Source organism: Strix uralensis, chromosome 4 (assembly GCF_047716275.1).
Source record: "Strix uralensis isolate ZFMK-TIS-50842 chromosome 4, bStrUra1, whole genome shotgun sequence".
Taxonomy (NCBI): domain Eukaryota; kingdom Metazoa; phylum Chordata; class Aves; order Strigiformes; family Strigidae; genus Strix; species Strix uralensis.
In genome coordinates, this window is record NC_133975.1 from 121,184,519 (window position 1) to 121,205,373 (window position 20,855).

The window sequence follows — 20,855 nt, forward strand, 5'->3', positions numbered from 1 at the left end:
GGAAATTGCAGGTTTGCCTCTGATAGAAACTTGTTTGCAGCCCTGCCGCTGCATATCCAGGCTCGGTGCACAGTCCTATCAGCTGGTCCAGAGCTAAGCAATCCCGAACAAGTGATGGGAACATTTAAGACATCGGTCTTGGATTGTCTTTCTGATCGCAGGTTCACGGCATCATTTCAAAAGGCGCAGCTGTATTGACAGCTAAACCAGCCTCTTACTGGGGACAGCAGCAAGAGGAGGGAGAGATGGGGGAGAGGGGGGGGGGGAGAGAGAAAGCGGAGAAGAGGGATGAGGAAAAAAACAGCACACAAGGAGGGAATTAGCGGTGCGAGTCAGGCTTCGTGTTTTAGGGGCTGGTGAGGACACAGCCGGAGCTGGGCATGTTTGGTTTTGCAGGGCAGGTTGGCGTGGGCGTTACAGAGATCCGGGGGATGAAGACCGAAGAGGGTCAGGATGGATTTCGGGACGCGGGGAGATGCTGTAAGCGGCAACTATGACGCAAAGCTTGTCCGTTCAGGATCACGCATCCAACTGTTCCTCCCTAGTGATTCCTCCATAAACATCGTCCAAAAAGGATGGTGACCTCATCCCACTGAAATTAGCCAAACACCACACATTTCTCCGTGTTCAGCTCCGCACATTCCTTACAGCTCCGGCTCTCCCGGCTCCCTGACCCACCAGCCCCATCGCTGCACCCGGAGCTCCGAAGGCGATTCCTCCAACCGACCCCGGCCCGCGCTGCCGCCGGCTCCGGCTGAGCGCCCCCCCCCCCCCCCCAGCTCCGGCTGAGATCCCCCGCTTTGGCTGAGACCCCCGCCCCCGGCTCCGGCTGAGATCCCCCGCTTTGGCTGACCCCGCCCCCCCCCCCCCGGCTCCGGCTAAGCCCCCCTCACCGCTTCTGCGCCAGAGCCGCCCCCCCCCCCCCCGGCAGCCCGGGGAGATGGCCAGAAGCCGCACAGCGCTGCCCGCGTAAAAGCGAGGCTGCCGGTACCGGCCGGGCATCTGCCCGCGTCAGGACGTGTCGCGATACGAGCGGAGCCCCCGACAGGCGTTTATTTAACCTGAAGCGACAGGTTCTGTCGGGTGTCGGGGTCGCCCCCCTTGCCCCGCTGCCGGGAGAGCCACCTGAGTAGGGAAGGGGGGTGCCTCTCGCACTCCCGCGCCTCCGGGGAAGGGAACCCACCCGCCGGCCGGTGACTCGGGGTTGCCACCTACGGTCGGCTGCTCGCCGCCTGCAGCCGGCCCGGGACCCCCCGAGGCGATCGGCCTCTTAGGGGACGAACGGCTCTGGCTCGCCGCTCTTTTCTGATCTTTTCCAGACTCTTCTCCCCCTCCCCTCCCCTCCCCTCTCTCCCTCCTCCTCGCGGTTTTTCCTCCCTCCCCCTTTTCCCCAGTGGCAATATTTTTTATTTTTTTTTTTTAATACAGGCTATTGTGGCCGAGGCGACCCTTTGTGCGGGGTTGCTCGCACCTCCCTCGGGGCGGAGAGGGGAATCAAGCGGCTCTCCGCCGCGCCGATCCCTCCCCGCCGGCGCCCCGCGTCCCGCCGCCATCCCCGCGCCCTGCCCCCCGCGTCCCAACGGCCGGGCCGCCGAAGCACCGCCCGCCCTCAGGCCGGGCCCCCGCGGCGGCGGGGCGAGCCTCGGCACCGCTACCCCCCCGGGCCCAGCGGGACGCGCCGTCTCCTCACAGCCCGCCCCGCGCCTCCTTCGCCGCTCGCAGAGGGCCGGCAGCCGCCGGGCGGGACCGGGCTCTGTCTGCCGGGCGGGGAGCGCGGGGCCCCTTCACCCCGGGTTGCACCCGCGGCGGCGGCGGCGGCGGCGGGGGGCGGGGGGGGGAGTGTAACGGCGGCATCAGGTGCAGCCGGGGCAGGCGGGCAGGGCAGGCCCGGCCCCCAGCAGCCGCCTGCGCGTTGAGCGGCTGGGCCGGGCCCGCCCCTCGGTGTGTGAGGAGGAGCCGGGAGAGCAGCGGGCTTGCCGGGGATTTCCAGCCTGAGCGGGCGGGAGAGGAAGTGCGGGGCGGGGGGAGACGGCGCAGAGCGGCAGGGACTTTCCGTCGGGCTGGCGGTCGCCTTCGCCGGGCTCCAGCTGCGCCCGCCGCCCCGCTCCCCTCACACGCTCGCAGGTAGGGCGGGCGTCCGCGGGGCTCGGCGCGCTCCGGGGAGCGGCGCGGTGCGGCGGCCGAGGCGGGGGGGATGGGGAAGGGGGGGGAAGCACTTCACCGCCGCCGTGGCGGCGGCTCCCGCTCAGGGCTCCGGCACCGGCCGGGCTCGCCTGCTCGCACTCGGGCTCCCCGGGCGGAGGGACGGGACGGGGCTGGGCGGGCGGCGAGAGCCGGGGCGAGGCGGGGGGGGAGTGTGTGCGCGGGGGGGGGGGGGTCGCTCCCGCGGAGCCGGCGGGGGGCGAGGCGGCGGCGCGGCGCTGATACGAGGCATCTGCTACTAGGCAGGGGCCGAGCGCGCTTCACCCGCAGCCTGTTGCCGGGACCTCGGCGGCGGCTGGTGCCCGGGGATAGATCAGCCTGCGGCGGGGGCGGCGTGGACTCTGCCTGCTTGGACGCACTCGCACTCCAGGGCTTTGCAGGTGCCCCCCTTTTCACTTACTTACTTCTGCCTCCCTCCCTCCCTCTCTCCCTCCCCCCCGCTCTCTGGCTTTCCCCGCCCTGCGCCCCGCGGTGTGTGTGTGCCTGCGCGCCGGGGAGGGCCGGGGAGGCGAGGCCGGCAGGCCGGAGCGGGGCCGTGCGGCGGCGCTTGCGGCGTTTGATGTGTCGTTTGAATGCAGAAGCCTCGCTCCGCTCCTGGCTCCCTCCATATGCGGTGCTGGGGGCGGGCCGACGGCCTTTAAAGGGGCACTGCCGGCAGCCGCCGAGCCTGGGCGCCCGGCGCGGGGGCCCCGCAACTCGGCGCCTCCCGAGCCAGCCCGCTGCGGCGGCTCCGCGCTGCTCCGCTCCGCGGCCGCTTCTTCCCGGTGATGGGGACCGGGGCGGTCGCCGCCGGGGAGAATCCTGTGCCGTTGGTAGGGAGCTGCCCCTGATCGGTGCGGAAGGAGTTATATTTGTGTAAAGTCTGTCTGCCTACAGCGGCCCTGCGCTATAAGCCCCGTCTGCCTGGCGTGAGCGGAAAGAAAAGTGGTTTGTTTTCACGCCATTCATTTTCTGCGCTGACTCGCGACACCGCGTTTTAGTATGTTAAATGGATTACCGCGTTGTAGGTTAGAAAAAATAACGAGTGTTTAAAAGTTTATACTGAGTCATTCCTCTGCAGATGAACCTATGACTGACTCATAATCTGAGAACTGCAGTGGCTTGTAAAATAGGAAGGTAAGGCATTTACATCTTGATTTATTTGTATCTTCAAGTGTCAAGATCTGAATTATCTGCGGAAAAACAAGAGAAATGGTATTGATGCTAAGAGACGTAATCGCATGTTCTGCCGATCTGAGCTTGTGTGTGACGTGGAAGACTGTATGTGCACCTCTGTGTGGATCTTTACCATGCATTAGGACGTTTTTCATCTTTTTCTGTTTCTGTAGTAATAAAATGTGGGAAGTTCCGATGATACAATTTGAAATTTGCAGTCTCCTTGGGTCAGTGACTTCTCTAGCTTGTTGAGATATAACAGCCTTGTATATTGTAATTCATGCGGGTTTTATTTCTTCAGTAGAGCTGTGTGTCTTTCCTTGCAGGTTTGTCCCGTAGAACGCACGTCGCATTCTTGTGCACTGATCTGAACTTGCATTCATAGACTGAAAAGGAGTTTAGTGTATGATGTGAAGGTGTACTAGCGGTATTTAGCTTAGACAAATGAAATAGTCTAATTTTGAAATAGTTAGTAAAAATCCGTATTTAAAACAGCTACTGACTTGCATAAAAGCCTGGATTTAAAGACACCACTGATTGTTAGAGTTAGAACTTAAAGACATCATAGCATATACCGCATGTCATCCTTTAAAATGAGCCATTGGTCTGAAAGTGTCTATAAATGGTGATCCATTAACGTAGATGTAAGTGTTATTTATTATGATTAGGGAGAGGGTTTTTGAAATACTTGATCGTTTGGACTGAATCAGAGTGGGGTTTTTTTTAATGGCTGAACTGGGAAACCCCTTGTCATGAAGCTTGATAACGGAAACATTGATGTATCATGAGTTTGGGCATTGCAAGCAGGCAGCACTATGGGGTTATAAAAGTTGCTTTGTTCCAACGTGAAAATGGTAGGTGTTTTAATGAAATATGCCTTGATGAGACGCTTCCAATAATAGCTGGACCTAGAATATAGAAAGGTAAAGTGCATTCAGTAGCAAAGCAAATTAATTCTAATCAAAAGAGGGTGCTAAATGGCTCAGTCTTCAGGCTTTCCTGAAGTCCTTCTGCAATTAAGTTTGATTATACCAATTTTGAGAAGCCATTCTTGTATGGATTCAGAGAATTTGATCATCGTGTAAGCATATTTACTGCTGGTACCTCGGAAAACTGTGTAAGGTGGCAGTAGTTAGCATCGTGACAAAAAATTCCTTATGAAGTCTTACCAGTCCATGCTAATACAGTCTTCTAAATAATTTCAAGATCTTGTTGTATTTTAGATCTTTACATTGTTCTTGTCCATAATAAAAAGTTTAAGTGAGAGAAGAGGAACATGTTTTTTCAATACTGAATTCCAGCTGTTCTATGGCAATGCTGAAAAATAAAAAACCAGAAATCTTAATTTTAAACTTTTGTTGTTAAACCACTGGAACATAAATACATTGATAAGTAGATGATCATAGTTCTTCTGCAGATGAAAAGGCTGTTTAAAAATAGGAATGACTTAAATCTCTTCCAATATCCTAAGCTGGCTTTGTATGAATAGATATTGCAAGAATAATATGTTTTGATCTCTGGTATCTTAGATGATGCAATAACTGGGTTTCATTAAATTTTTTATTATAATAGTGCTTCTTAATTGAAGGTGCTGAATCTTATGATGTCTGAAGACTGCTCGTTACACATTGGTTTCAGATGTCTGTGCTCTTGTGCACAGTTCCTTTAAAGAATTGCCAAGGCTTAATTTTTTCTTTTTTTTTTTTTTTTTTTAATGCCTGTGGGTGGGTACTTTCTGAATACGATGCTTGTATTTGAAACCTCCTGGCATTTTTGGCATATGGCTCAGGAACACCAAAAGTGGTGGGAGAGAATGAAATTGGAGATGTCAAGATGTGGTATGGGAAAAAGAAGCCAAGGGAGGGAGAGTTGTGTGTTTTTGTGGAACAGGATAAAGGTGTGATTGTAGCACAAGAGATAGTGCTGTAGTCATGCTAGGTTTTATCTTACACTTTTTAACCTGTGGTGATGAAGTGGTGACATAGAAACTACAGCAGTGAAGGGTTGGCAAAGAGAATATAACTGGTCTTCTAGCTCTGCCTACTGGAAGCCCATACCCTTATAAATGGATAGTTTAAAGTTAGCATATGTTTGTTTAGATAAATCACAAACACATTTCATTTTTTCTATGCCTTTTGTTTTTAAGGTGGAAAGAGAAAGCACTACAAAATTGAGAGGAGAGGGGGGGCAACTTAGAATGAAAGATCATTAGGTGTCTGCAAAGTAGGAAGAGGTGCTCTCTTCTAATGAGAAAGAAGAGAAAAGGAAATAAAGACAAAAAAGCCCCTAGAAAATCAGTAAGGAAAGTATACAGTAGAAAGATCTTAGAACTTGGGGAGAAAATAAGACAAAAGATCGTTTGGTGTTTGGAACTGTGATATTGAGATATATATTTATATGGTCTTTGAGGATGTTTTTGTTTTCTTCCTGGAGATCCTTTCTACTGAAGCACTGACAGCAAAATATCGTTGCCACTGTGACTTCAATTGCTGCTGACTGTAACTAGGTTAACAGGGCAAGTGTCTCTAAAATTATATACAACAACTGTAGGTCACTAATCCTCTCCACCCCCCAAAAAATGTTAAGCCTTTGATTTCCATGCTGTTGTTCTTCCCTGCTGCTTTACTCTGCATGTGTAAAGTGTGATTTTCAGTAGAATTTCAAGTCCTGCAGTTCATCTAGTCAAGGGCACCATGGGAAGTGAAGTCTCAACATGTTCATGGATGCAGAAGTTCAGTATTGGACATGTGTGATGGCCTTCATCCCTGGCTCCCTCCTTGTACTGAAAATTGAGGTGTTGTCTATGTTGACATCAAGATTGAATTTTTGCAAATTGCAGGCATTAGAACTGCAGTGGGCATAGCAGGAATGCTTTAAGTTGCAATGTTTCATAGTTCCAGTTTTATTTTATATAGTATCATAAAATGATTGTTTATGAAATATATTTCTCTGATGTATAGAGGAAACATTCTGTAGATTATTTACAATGTTGAAAATTGCTAACAATTCTGTAGTATAGTTTAAATGCTCTGAAGTGAATATATCCTTTCACATACATAGCAAATGCATCAGTCCAAAACATTAGTGAAGTCATGAAGCTTTTGTTTTACATGCTTTAATGATGCCTGTGTGGAAGCTCAGAATTAGAAAAATTTAACATTTGGAGTAATACTGAACTTTTGTCTGACTGGTTTCTGCATTAATGGAGAAACATCTTTTTGCACATAAAGATAGGCCCACTCAAGACAAGCTCAAATGCCATGAGTCTTTACAGCTTTCTTAGGCGTCTAGCAAAAAGAGTTATTTTGATTTGATCTGTCTTGAAAAGCATGTTGCAGATGCTACTGTAAGATAAGTCGTGCCTTCCTGGCTGCCACTTCATTCCTGCAAGCTTTGACATCTATCAAGAAAGAGAAGATGGTCTATTGAAGATATCAGTATAAAATCTAGGAGACCTGGAAGCTGGTGGTTTTTTTTGTTCCTGTAGATGTGCGTACTGTAAGTCATTCAGTTAGGGGCAGACCGACAAGGGGCTTTGCAGCATGGAGTGATGTGACATCATGCCCGAGTCCCAGGGGCAGAAGGGGGATTCCAGTCCAAGTTTCCTACTTCCCTGGGGAGTATTCTCATCATCAAGCCACAGGCCAGTTAAGAGTAGTGTCACTTCCTTCTCTTGAAACTCTTCTGCTATGCCAGGAATAATCAAAACTCAGTGTGCCTGAGAAACAAGAGCAAGAGGAAGCATGATGTCTGTCAAGTGGTTAGGACAATTACCAGGATGAGGCAAGACATAGAGTCTGCTGATGTTTCTTCCACTGCTGTTCTGTTTATTGCTTTCTGGTGCATTAGAACTTGATGTTGAGATGCTTGCTGAGGTGATCAGCCTTGTCAAGACAGACATTTCCTTAACCATAGAAGAAGAAGCCGGAGAAGAAGAGAGTACTGGTACCTGGGTGCTGTTTGGGTTAGGTGGTGGCTGACTGGGAGTTCTGAGAATAACTTTGATGCAGCTAGTGGCTTATGTGTGTCTGGCTCCATATACAAACCATTTTCCTGGCCTGTAATAAAATGGGAATAGTGATGCTTTCCTACAGTCTGAGGATATAAAAGTGAAGAGGTGCTGAGACCCAGCAGGGCAGTACAAGCGTCATCTGTTGATAAATGAAATAAATTGCAAGTGCTGTGTAGAGGCATCCTGTTCTGTCTCCTCTGCAGTGCTGTGCCATTCTGCACCGTCAGCATCGTGGGACAGGAAGCAGTATTTACTTCACACTCTTCCATTGTTGCATACAGCAAACATGCAGTGCTATATGAAGCTGAGTGTACATGACAAAATTTGTCAGTGGTAGCTGTTCTGGTACTTGTACTTGTTTCCAACTTTTCTGCTTGGATGTTCTAGAAAAGTAACAATTTTTTCTTGTTCTATGGAACCAGCTTACTTGATAAGTGTGCCTAAAATAACTTTCTAACAGCAAAGCCCAGCTCAAACCAAATTTTTGGCAATGTGAATGGATTTCGTTTTGTAAGCTCATCCATGTACTTGAGAGAGGGAGGTAATTGGAACAATCACCGGAGGTTTTTATAATGGAGATCTTGTGTACTGTACCAGTGTGACTATGCCTTCTCTGTCTTTCCACAGAGAGGAACCTTTTGAGAGTTGGTTTCCTTGAGTGTTGTGGCTTCTAACTTAATAGCTCGCAGATGTAAGTCTTGATTTTACATAGGAAGTATAGCCTTACAATTTTCATTCAACTTGTTCTTGCTTTAATGTCCTTTAAACCATCCCAAGTGACTCTTCTTTCTGCATTTTATGCTCTTCAGCTACTAATGGAATGCTCTTGTCCATGCTGTGTTTCTCTTCTATCTTAAGTTGTTTGGCCAAACTGTATGAATGGTTTTAATTTCTAAGAATCAGAGGAATCAGCTTGAGAAGTGGTTTATTTTGAACTGCTTTCAGTCAGATCTCTTGTAATTTTAGAGTTGTTAAGGGATGACTCTTATTCCAAGGTGTCTTTATCCTTGTGCTTGAGCAAAGTGACTGCATTTTCCCCTTTTCCCTACTTCCATTTACATTGCTTTTCTCTTGAAATACTTGTTTCCAGACTTGTACTTACTTTCACACTTCTGGCTAATAATTTTTATCTGCAAATCCACTTTTCTTTGACCTCTCTGTAGCTGCTTGCGTTTTTGATTCCTTCCCTACCCCACTTCCCGCTCCAGGTGAATTAACAGGCTCTTGTCTTCCAGGTCACTAAAGATGGTCTACAATGTACCCTACTATTGTCTGAAGTACACATGTTTTTAAATCTACACTTACACTCTCATTCCATCCTTTTCACTGTCCTCTTTTCTGTTCAGCACAACATCCTTGAGAGAGGAGCATTGTGCTTTTGCCTGGGAATGTTTTTATTGTTATGACTGTTGTGGTTGAACCTGATTAGGACACACGTTCTCCATTCAATGGGTGCCAAAGGTAAAGTGCTTGTGGTTGTAAAATGACATGTTCTCAAAATGCTACCATTTGGCCGACGGTTTGAGTAGAAGGAAGTTGGATACCTAAATAAATGAAGGCTGCTGATTTGCATATGTGCATCTCTAGCGTTTTGGGAACCCTTTGATGCAGTAGTATTTTCATTGCCTTCTAGAACTCAGCGCTTTGGGAGGGGAAAAAAGCAAGGATTTGAGAGAACTTCATTTGAAGTTAATAATACATAGTATCACTTGAAGTCAGCAGTATCTCCTCTGCCTGTTTTCCATCAGGAGCTGAATCATGTTTCTATCTACAGAACCTGAGCATGCTGTATTTCAGATTAGCAAATATGTCTTACTACTCACCCATGGTGTCAGTATGTAATGGAAATACCAATGGATCCTCTGTTGTAGTTCATCTAGTAGATACTGCTGTTGTGTTGCTCCTACTGTTTGGCAGGGGGTTTTGTATCTGTGTTATAGCAAGGTATTTTGACACTCTTTTGGAGCGTGTGTAGAAGAATGGTCTTGGCAATCTCTAGGAAGATAAAACAAGTTTATTGTTGTTTGTGTGTTGTACTTCATCAGCTATTTTTCAATACATGGAACCATACATTTCCCTTATTCCTCTTCCCTTCTTACAAATTCCTAAAAACTTCACTTTCATTTTGAAATCATTTAGACATGCAACTTTCAGTATTTTGGCCAGTAAGATTTTGAGGGAGTTTTGGGGGATTTACTGTTGGTTGGTTGTGTGTGGGTTTTTTGGTGTGGGTTTTTTTTTGTTTGCTTTGTTTCTGTGGGGTGGTTTGTTTTTTGGGGGGTTTTTTTGTTTGTTTTTTAAGAAAGATTTAGGGCAAGCAGATAATACCATCTACTGCATTCTGTATATTTTTGCTGAGGAGGTTATCTCAAAATAAACAAGGAAGAAGCTTGGAATTGTCCTGTTTGTGTAAATAAAGCTGTTAGTACATGTAGGAAAAGTATGATGCTGTATTTTTGTAGAATTATTTACTAAGACTTTTGGTGTTTGTAATGTATTGTAATGTAAATCTCATCTGACATGAGACAGGGCAGACAGACTTTGAAAGTCATTTGAGCTATACATAAAAAGGCAATTATTCCAGAACAAGAGTGTCCATATGCTGAGTTAATTGGAAAAGTTCAAAGTAGTTGAACCCTTACTTGCAATGTTGTGATTTATAGGAAGAACATACTACTACTTATAGATCTGTAAGTTCTTTCATGTTTGTCTGCAAGAGGAAATGTTAATGAGACAAATAGTAGAAGCTGACAACAGTCATCATGCTACATGCTTTATTGATGCTTACGATAATTTGCCACCCATCTCCCATATATGGTATGTTTTGTAGCAGAAGTGCAACCTGAAGATGTCTTGGAATGCCTACCTTCCTCTTAAGCAGGTGTAGGTAGTGACTTCTGTTGCTATGGTTAAGGTCCAGGTTTGTCCCTATGCCTTACACTTTAAAGGTACTGACATATCTGTTTTGCTTTCAGTGGGAAAGTTTAAATATGCTTAAGGTAGCTGTATTTTTAAGCTGGCATTGCTGCTTTATAGTGTTAGTTTTGGGTTTTTTTTGTTTTTTTTTTTTTAAAAAGTACTTCTGACTAAAATCTTATCTCCTGGTTAAACCAACGTTCTGTTGTACTTAATGAATTTGTGTGTGAATGTAATGTCTGTGAGGAGAAAAGGGCTGTCTGATTGTTGTCTGTGGAGAAATGATTTGGCTTCTCTTGTAGCTAATCAGTTTTTATAGAGTCTTAAATGGGCCATGTGTTAAAGTATCAGTTGTTAACACCTCCAAAATAAAATGTTTGTCATGTTAAAGAAGGGGAAAAATTGGTGAGCTCTCCATTAGATGGTGCTGCTGGGATTGAAATATTTATATACCTAATGGAAGCAGGCTTCTGCCTAGAACTGTTTTGGTGGCTGTATTCTTTTTTTTTTTTTTTCTTAAAAGGACTTCTCTTTATTAAAATACTTTCCAAAGGCAAGAATACTTGATAAGATTTTTTTGTTTGTTTGAGATGAAAAGATACTAAAAAGAGAGGCTGGCTCCATGGGAAGGAGATACGGAAGAAATAAATCATGCTTTTTGCATGAGTGATTTAGATTTTAGCAGCTGCTTCTGTTGTAGCTCTCATCTGTTTGAGTGTTGACTCTGTTATGTTCATGCCTTGCTATCATGTAGGTGGGGATACTGCAGTATTAGAGAAATTCAGTGTTAAGAAGTACTTGATTTAAAAATCGATTTAAAAATTAATTAGACTGACCATTACAGCAATAACACCCTCATGAGTCTAGTATTTGAGTTCCTGTCTTCTTGTTGACCCCTGCCTACTAACATTTCTTTTTAAAGAGCAGTATTTTAACACCTGATGATAGTATTCCTTTGCCTGAGCCCTGACTAGTGATTTTAGAAAAACTTAGGGGAACAAAGATGGTGCCTACACACAGAGACGCTTAGTGCCACCTTAAATGCTGTAGGTGATCCCATATGGTCTGAAGTTGATGCTCCAAAAGTGTGCAGTCTTTCATATGGCCAAACTCTTACCTTCCAGTCCTGCACACATCTTGGATATTTTAGAGCATCTAAAATTGTACTAAACACCTGTCATTGGACACCTGACTCCCTCTACAATACTTAGAGTTGAGATACATATTAAATAAAACAATGTGCGTTAGCAAATGTATTTGTTAAATACTCCTTGCTGTTAGGACTCCTTCAAAGATAGCAAGACAAGGTTGCTGAGGTCTTTGAATCTTCCATACCATCGGGCTGTAAGTAGAAAAAAACCCTCATTTTTAGAAATGGCGTTGGTCAAGAGCAATAGAGTGAGTCAGGTTAGGTTCACGAAGCCACAGCCCTCTTCTCATTACAGGTAGAAGTATTTTTAGTGTGATTTAAAGAATCAAGGTAACTGATGAGCTAGCAAAACATTTTAGTAGCATTAAATAGCACTGAGCAAGAAATGTAAGAGACAAAATCTTTCTCAAGAAACAAAGATTTTTTTTTTTTTTTTTTTTCCTTTGAAGAAGTAGTAGCTTAGCAAAAATCTACATCTTGGGGCTGGAAAGTTTAAATAATTTTGGATCCAGCAGCGGGAAGCCTGGCTTAACAGACTTGGTCTGAGTTTAACAGCTGTTAAAGTGGTGTGCAGCAGCCACGGGACTTCACGTGTAATTTTCTGTTTTCAAAAAAAGAAATTGAGAAGTTTGCAAAAATCCTTGTGGACTTTCTAACCTTGACCAGGCTTAAAATGTGTGATTGCCAGGTGCTGTTAGTTGCCCAGAATCTAGCACGTTGAAGTAATAGGTAGAGGGATGATAGTCATTGGTCTTAATCATCCATTTTGGAATAACTCAAATAGGAAAAGTTATCAGTTATATGATAACTGGAGAAATGGACAAGCCGTTGTGTGAGAGAACTTGGCCATTAGTGTTTTATCAGTTTGCTAATAATAACTTACAGCTTGCTAATAGCAACCCTTAAAGGGGCAATTAAAAGATAGCGGTTATAATGTCATCCAGCCACACAACTTCACATCAAATATGAACTTCCTATTCCTCAGTTACGTGATTGGCTTGCTAAGTGAGGCTAAAACCAAAGGTGGAAATGAATTGGGCAGAAAGAAAGTCATGTTTGGTCACCTTGAACAGAAAGCCTTAATTCTAACATTGCCATAGGATAGTGTATAGACAGAAGGGTGATAGTATTCTGGGCCCTATTAATAGATACTTAAATATTAGCAAAACCTAGCCTTGCTTCTTCCCTCCGACCTTGACTTTCAACTGGTTAGGAGACTACCTTTGTGTTTACAGGCTAAGACTTGGCAATTAACAGGATTTGTCATTGTATTTTGCTGCACTTAGATTCCAGATCAAGGAATAACTGTTGCTCCTACAACCAAAATGGCATCAACAGCATATCCCTCAGGAATGTTGATCAGAGAGGGCATAGCAAGGACAGTCAAGGAAGAAATGATAATGTATTGTGTATTAAGGATGTGTATTTTTAGGTGAAGAAGGTAATGAGGGGAGGTCTAGGGAGTGGGAAGAGCAGTATTGTGATAGACATACCAAAAATGGGTGGAGGGATGGTGAAGCTTATTTCTGTTTTTAAAAAATAATAAACAATCAAACGTGAGATTTGTTGTAAATGAAGGATTTTATTTGCACAGGTATCTTTTGAGAAAGGTGTGTGGGACATACATTTGTATGCAAGAATTTTTTGATGTATGGGAAGGCTCTTGATAATAAATATGGATGCTTGTCTTGATTTAACGTTGACCAAGAGAAGAAGGAGCTGATTAAAAAGATGGAAGAAGAAGGCAGCTTGTGAAAGATTAACTTGAACTGATAAAATTCAGTATTTCTAAGAAGTGAAGGAGGGAGAAGAGCAAAATAGAGAAGGACAGCAAAATAAAGACAACAAGAATTCAGAAGATTTGTAGGTAAGGTGCCATAGGAAGCCTGGATCTAAGGAATTCGGTTAAAATTATCTTCCTTTAAGGGAACAAGTGTGAATTAGTAATTTTTACTTTCTTTTGCACTGACACATAGCAACAGACAGCTTTGGCTAAATTAATACATTGCTAATGATTTGAAATTTGAGAAGAAATTATATGAATTTAGGTAACAGTGTTAAAGATGAGTAAGAAAGAATGGCACAGGTGTGTAGAAAGAAGATTGGAGTGTTTGAGCCATAAAACAGTATCAAACTAACATGGGAGATAAAAGGATAACAAGAAGATGTTCTTCATGTGGTCTTGAGCAGTAAGAGGATATTGTTCCAGTAGCCAATATGGAGGGAAAAGTGACAAAAGTTGATGCCAAGAGAAATGAACTAATTATTCTTTGTCTATCTTCTTTAGAAAAAACAACTGATATAATGCATAACCCAGTTAGCTGTTAACTCTTTCACAGCTGTTTGGGTTAGTTGAGGTTAAATGCACTTCAAAAAGGTTTTTGTATTTGATCTTGTGATTTGTTTTCTGTGACAGGAGTAATGTGAAACTGAGTAATGAAATTTATTTTCCAGAAAAGTAAGAATAAATGTTTTGTTTATAAACAACATCTGCAGGGTAACCGAATGATGGTAAGGGCCATTAGAAATTTCTCCATAGTATTTTATCACAGTTCTTTCTGTGTCCTTAGATTAAGGGTCTAGGGGACTGAGGAGAAACAGTCTGGTTTAAAGGATATGGCTGCAAGGGTAGCATGCAATGGATTGGAAAAGTGAACAGGAATACGCAGGCAGCTGTCATCATCTCAGGTGATACTGCCTAGGCATCAGTTTTGGCTCCTGAGATAGTTAAAATTTCCCAACAATGACTTTAAGGACTGATTATAGAGAACAAATTTAGTACGTTTGCAAACAGATACCAAACTGGGAACCCCTGTAAGTATTCTGGAGAACATAACTCCAGTTCAAAATGAACAGGCCTTGATGGGGTCAGTGGCATCTGTTAGCTCCCTGCTCTTAAGTTTTCGTATGGCCTACATTTTTCTCACAACCAAGGATGCAGCTTTAGTTTCTCTTGTTCACCTGATTTCAAATACTGAATCCAATTCAAGATGTCATTGAGCTTCAAAGTACTTGGCCTACAGCCTCATACATTGTCTTAAATGAAATGCCCGAATCTGATGTTAAGACTAGACGCAGTGTGCCAGTCTTGATGGCATTACACAGTTTCATTTCAGTGTTGCTATTTCTGCCTCTCTTAGAGTAGACCCAGAACTGCAGTGTGCTGGAACTCGCATTGTACCTTGGGTAGTGTTTAAACCACCAGCAAACACAAGTTTTATGTTGTATGATGTGAATTGAACTGTAAAAAACAAGGAGCCATGGTTTTGTGGGTTTGTTTTCTTTTTTTTTTTTTTTTTACTACCACAAGCATAGTAAATTCCAAGGAAGAGGTGGGAAGGCCAAATAAAGATGTATCAATATCTTAATGGCTGTAGTTAGTCACCAGGGCTCAAGCATCAGAGACTATTGCCAGGTATTACATATAATAAGTAAAATGAAAACAACAGTGTTTAAAGAGCATTTTAATAATATATGTTTCTATATGGCCTTATTCCCTGTTAGAGCTCCCTAAGCCCGTATGATACTCACCTGAAACTGCTGTTGTCTCTTTGTTCTTCTGGTCTCTACTAATTTTCCTGTAAATAGAAATGTTATTAAGAAGCCTTTAATGTTTGCATACAAGTGACTTCTGAGATGCTGTTTCCTTAAAGCTTCTGGTGAAACTACCTTACATATCCGGATGTTCATTGCAAGAATAAAGAGCCCGGTGTATAATGCCTGTACAGAAGAGTTCAGCTTCCATTGCCTAAGCTAACATAGGATTTTAATCTATTTTCAGTAACTAGGATGAGACTAAGTGGTGACTGGGTCATTTTTTCTGCAGATACTCAAAGAATACTAGAATGGTTTGGGTGGAAGGGACCTTAAAGATCATGTAGTTCCAACCCCCCTGCCATGGGCAGGGACACCTTCCGCTAGACCAGGTTGCTCAAAGTCCCATCCAGCCTGGCCTTGAACGCTGCCAGGGAGGGGGCAGCCACAGCTTCTCTGGGCAACCTGTTCCAGTGCCTCACCACCCTCACTGTGAAGAACATCTTCCTTATATCTAATCTAAATTTACCCTCTTTTAGTTTAAAGCCATTACCCCTTGTCCTATCACTACATGCCCTTGTAAAAAGTTCCCTCCCCAGCTTTCTTGTAGGCCCTCTTTAGGTACTAGAAGGCTGCTATAAGGTCTCCCCAGAGCCCTCTCTTCTCCAGGCTGAACAGCCCCAACTCTCTCAGCCTGTCCTCATAAGGGAGGTGCTCCAGTCCCTTGATCATCTTCGTGGCCTCCTCTGGACCTACTTGAGCAGGTCCATGTCCTTCTTATGTTGGGGGCCCCAGAGCTGGACACAGTACTCCAGGTGAAGTCTCTCAAGAGCAGAGTACGGGTGGAGAATCACCTCCCTTGACCTGCTGGCCACATTTCTCTTGATGTAGCCCAGGATGCAGTTGACTTTCTGGACTGCAGATACACATTGCCGCATCATGTTGGGCTTCTTGTTAACCAGCACCCCCCAGGTCTTTCTCCTGAGGGCTGCTCTCAGTCTATTCTCTGCCCAGCCTGTATTTGTGCTTGGGATTGCCCCGACCCATGTGCAGGACCTTGCACTTGGCCTTGTTGAACTTCATGAGGTTTGCACGGGCCCACCTCTCCAGCCTGTCCAGGTCCCTCTGGATGGCACATCCCTCCCCTCCAGCATGTCAACAGCAGCACACGGCTTGGTGTCATTGGCAGACTTGCGGAGGGTGCACTCGATCCCACTGTCCATGTCACCGACAGATGTTAGAGTGCCAGTCCCAATACTGACCCCTGAGGGGGTGTGGTCATTTGTCTTTGTGACAGTATCGCAGCTTTGCTATGGCTGTGGCAGAACTAGTTAGACAGTCCAAATTAACTAACTTTGAAAAAGCAGTCAGGATGAGAATTGGTGTCAGGCTGATGACTTTTCAGGATTATGCTAACTGATAAAACTGACCTACTACCAATACTGAATGAGGTAAAAATGCCTAGGGGAAATAGATGTTAAAATGTTACATATTTTAAATCAGTAATACCATTGTCTGCAATTTGCCCAAATGTAATTGTTTCTGGTGGTTGTCTAAACACAGAAGGCTTCAGGGTTGTATTCAGTCCATACTCTGACTTGTGGATCGTCGGACTGAGTGTATAAAGTCTGGGAAGTCAATATGTGAGGAGAGAACTCTTAAGTGTTCTTAAACAGTGATACAGGGTCTTTATCTTCTTATGTCCACAAGCAGAGGTCTGTGGAAGGAGAGTCTCCATTACAGAAAAAAGAGAGTCTTTCCAGTGTGTAGTGTCACTCTGTCTTCATGTTCTCTTTTCTTCCAGTCACCAGAGGACTAGATCAGGGGCTGGACTGTAGACTAGAGCACAGCTGTTTGTTGCTGCTGCAAGGATTATTTTTTTTAATCTATCCTTTGCCTCTGATCCAGTTTTTTGGTTTCTGTCTTTTTTTTTTTTTTAAATTTTTCATTGTGTGTTTTCTATTACTGTACTGAGGTCCTTCCCTGAACCACATGGAGATACAGCATGAGACAAGAACTACTGAAGCCTGTGTAGCATTATATTCCTATCTGAATTGAGGAAATTGTTTTCATCTTGTGACTTAAGCTTATGACAGTAGCTTCAAGGATTCTGATCTCTGTAGGGCCATCTTGCAAAACAGCAGGTTAAGCTTGCTCCAGCATGATTTCTAGATGTCTAATGCTCTAGGAAGAACTGTGCTTACTCTTGTGATTTGAAGTGTAGCAATTGCCTTAGGTGGAAAACCTAAGGCAGACCACAAAACCAATATTGTTCTGGCTGTGGTTTTTTGATAAGGCATACAGGGAGAGCAGCCTGCAAGTTCATGGAGGGTGAGGACTGGTATTCAATATGTGGATAAAGATGATGAAGTCCATGTAAGTATAGCGCTGTCAGGACTGACAAGAAAAGTGTAGTTGCAGGTGAGGAGAAGTGTTTAGCTATCCTGGGGAACTTAAACTTTGCTAGTGTCTGCTTTCTGTGTGAACTGGTGGACACCTTTGGGTCCTCAGGATGGTTCCCAGAGATTGCTTTGGTCATTACAACATGGAGATGTTGCTTTTTACTCAGGCAGTACAGCTGTATCGCTGGTCTTGGTCTGTATGCTCCAGGGGTAGAATTTAGGCCTTAAAATGAATGAGTACATCCCCTGATAATAGAAGGAAACATGCTTTACTTTTTTTTTTTCCCTTTTCTCCATAACTACAAGTTGGTTCTGTCGTGCAGTGGAGACAACCCCGTTAAAACTAGGTTTCAATTTAAAAAGGAGCATATAGTTACTGGAGTCAGAAGCCTTTTTCATTCATTCTTCTGTTATCATCAATGAAGATAAAACTCACATAATCACAGATACGGCTTTTGCTGGCAAATACATGGGTAAATTGTCTATGAGAAGAAAAGTGAGATAGGATGTCTTAATGTACTGTGGAGTGGAAAGAATGTTTCAGGACAGAAACCTTTCTGAAGGATTTGCATCACCAAAAACAGAATAAGAAAAGGACCACAGAAACACTCGTTCATATATTGCATTATGGAGCAAAAAAGGTGATGAATTTAACCCTCTGAATTTGGGCTTCTAAACTTCCCCACCCCCCTGGCCCCGAATGCCTTGTGGCCTGTTAGGAAAGTTGTATTACACAGTAATGGTAACAGTTGTACTTCTTCAGTACTAAAACAAATGTGGTCTTTACACTTTTGAGACTTTACATAGTAGGGTTTATTTCATGATCAGTTTTGTAATTTGAAGTCTGTTTTAGAGCTCGAATCCCAATACTTGTGCACTTAACGATCCATAGCATTAATTCAAAATATTCAATTTCAAAAGTTGTGTAATTAAAAACATAGACCTACTCTTAGGTATCATTAAAAATATTTTAAAAGCAGCAACTAAAATATAATCTGAACAATATGTATTTAATTGATCATTTTTAGCAGAATAAGGGGAGTAATATTTGAGCTTTGAAATGTTTTGAATTTACTTTTGATTTTATATATAATTCTTAAGCTGTTATCAGCCCTCTGAAAACTGAGGAGATTCTTTCATTCAAGCTACTTCGAGTGAAGTGGATTTTATATGATAGTCATGTTGCAGTGTATTTTCGTTGCCAAAAGAAGGAAAGAACACCTTTCAGTTCGTTACTGTGGTCTGCAGGGATTCTTGGCTCTCTTGTTAGCTTTTATTTCACAGGAAAGTGAAAATGGAAGAAATAAGATGGTATCGTGCTTTCTTGTAAATCCATTCCGGCTGTTTCACTAGTACTAATTTTCTACAAGAATAAAACTGGTAGCTTAAACTACTTCAGTTCTCAGTATCACAGTTCAGAGATGGTGGCAATGTGCTAGCCAATACGTTTTAATACCATTTGGCGGTAGTATTAAAACTACCTGTGTTTTCAGTGTTCATGCTTCCTTCCTTTTGTATCAGAGTGTAAATCTTTCCTATGCTGAATAGGTTGAAGTACAGTAGCTAGTAAAATTAGACCTCTGTTGTGAAATGGAGCATGCATCTCAGATAGTTTCTTTTCTTGGTTTTGGTTTAGGTTAACAGAAGTATCTTTACATCTGCAGTTTCTGGAAATGTAAGAACACTGTGAACCTCTGGCCAATAAAAATTTTCCCATTATGTAAAACATTCTTGCAGATTAGCTTGACTCACTTAACTGGTGCTAGGGGTGACTTCCTTCATGAAGTAAATAGACTTTTGTAATGAATTTTCTAGTGAACTAATAAATCTCAGTGCAGCTTTTTGATTTGCTGTAGTTTGTTATGGTTTTGTGGAACCTTAACCTACTATTTCTCTTTTCTGCCTTGAGGCTTGTGAGAATTGTTTCTGTATATTAATAGGAGATGCTTGAAACCGACTTTACTTGTTTGTTTCCCGGCAGGAAAGCCTGAGTACTTAGGCTTAAACTGAATCAAGACCAGCTCTCAGCAGTGGGAGACAATATATTAATCCATTGGAAGCACAGACTGCAGTCTTGTGTGTCACTGTGGTTTGGGTTGTGAATTTTTTTCATGTGAACAGGTAGGTAACAACAATTCTTCTGCTGTATATATTTTTGTGATATGTGCATTTAGAAGCCTCATGACAGTTGTGAGCTGGGATTTTTTGTAGGTTTTTTTTTCCTTTGGTAGAAGTAGTACTCGTATCATTGCATGAAACTGTAAAGTACCTTGTTCTCCTTTGTGTTTTCACATCTCTAAGTTGATGGTACTAATTTTACAAATCATCTTCAGTGCCTGGACTTGCTTTAGTTATGAATGAGGGTGTTACCTCAAAAGTCAAACAAGTTTCATTCTTATTTCTGTAAGTAAACCCTCTTATAGCCTTGCTCTTTCTTGTTTGGTCTTCCACACAATCACAATGGACTATTTAGCAAGTTCTTCTGCACTCTTTGCCTGATGGAATTAAGTTGCTTGATAGTATATGGAGGCTTGTTTGTTTATTTTTGGTTTATTTTATCAGTTCTGTTGTATTTGCAAGGAAGGTAAGCATATTATTATCTCCATTTCATTAAACATCTGAGGGAAAGATTATTATTTTTTTTTATTTCAAATAGCTTAAAAATAAGATTAGAACTCATAGGTGTTAGCCAGCTTCCTCAGTCAGCCACAACCTGATTTGGGAAACTACATTATACCTTAGTTGCAAGAGGAGAAAACATCCTGAATCTTTTAGAATAGTACCTTAGATGAGTTTGAGGTTGTGCTTTTCTTCCTTATTCCACTCTACTTTTTCTGGACTTTGAAAAGAATTAATGCTTCTACAAAAAAGTTAGTAGTCATCTTTGCCTTCAGTTTAAGCTGTAAATTAGGAATGGATTAAAAAAAGTGAAGCAGGCTCTTTTCAACTTCTTGACATGAACATAGGAAATTCCTCAATCCTTCAGGTAAGTGATAGCGGTTGTGTCTTTGAAGAGCAGCAGTAGGTGATGCTCTGGGGCTACTCTGTGGCCTGTTCCTCAGAGCAGGTGCAGCTTTATAAAGCTGGAAGGTAGAGAGGATCTTTCAAAATTTTGTGTGGTAAAGTGGTAAAAATAAGCTTTTTGCTACAATAACACTAGACAATAGATTAAGCACTATGACTAACAATTTAGTGTAAGTAATAAATTATGTGAATTAATGATGCTGTTTATACACAGAAGTTCATGTTCTTGTCACAGTAAGTTCTTTTTGTAGGTTCACATAACAGTATAACAGGTCCTTTCTAGGTTGTGATCTAGATGTAGCGCCTGAAGGGTGAAGGAAGAGGAAACAGTCTGCTGGAATGACTGAATACTATCTTGGCCTTTTCTCTGTCTTACCCTCCCACCAAGAATACATGGGACCTTGAACAATTTATGAAGCAGACTTGCTATCTTTCTCTAAGATTTTATTTCTTGGCCCCG

General features: G+C 43.3%; 1 protein-coding gene across 15 annotated transcripts in view; it reads left to right on the top strand.

Moving 5' to 3' along the window:
• Nucleotides 1-1,963: 1,963 nt before the first annotated feature.
• Nucleotides 1,964-20,855, top strand: part of TRAF3 (TNF receptor associated factor 3) — a 74,006-nt gene continuing 55,114 nt past the window's right edge. For 8 of the 15 annotated variants that reach the window (XR_012628976.1, XM_074868821.1, XM_074868820.1 and 5 more), the window contains exons 1-4: nt 1,964-2,124; nt 2,445-2,582; nt 3,263-3,318; nt 19,353-19,492. The gene's annotated coding sequence lies outside the window, so the exon portion shown is untranslated. The remainder of the gene's footprint in view (nt 2,125-2,444; nt 2,583-3,262; nt 3,319-19,352; nt 19,493-20,855) is intronic. The other 7 variants (XM_074868828.1, XM_074868827.1, XM_074868825.1 and 4 more) reach the window with 6 other exon arrangements.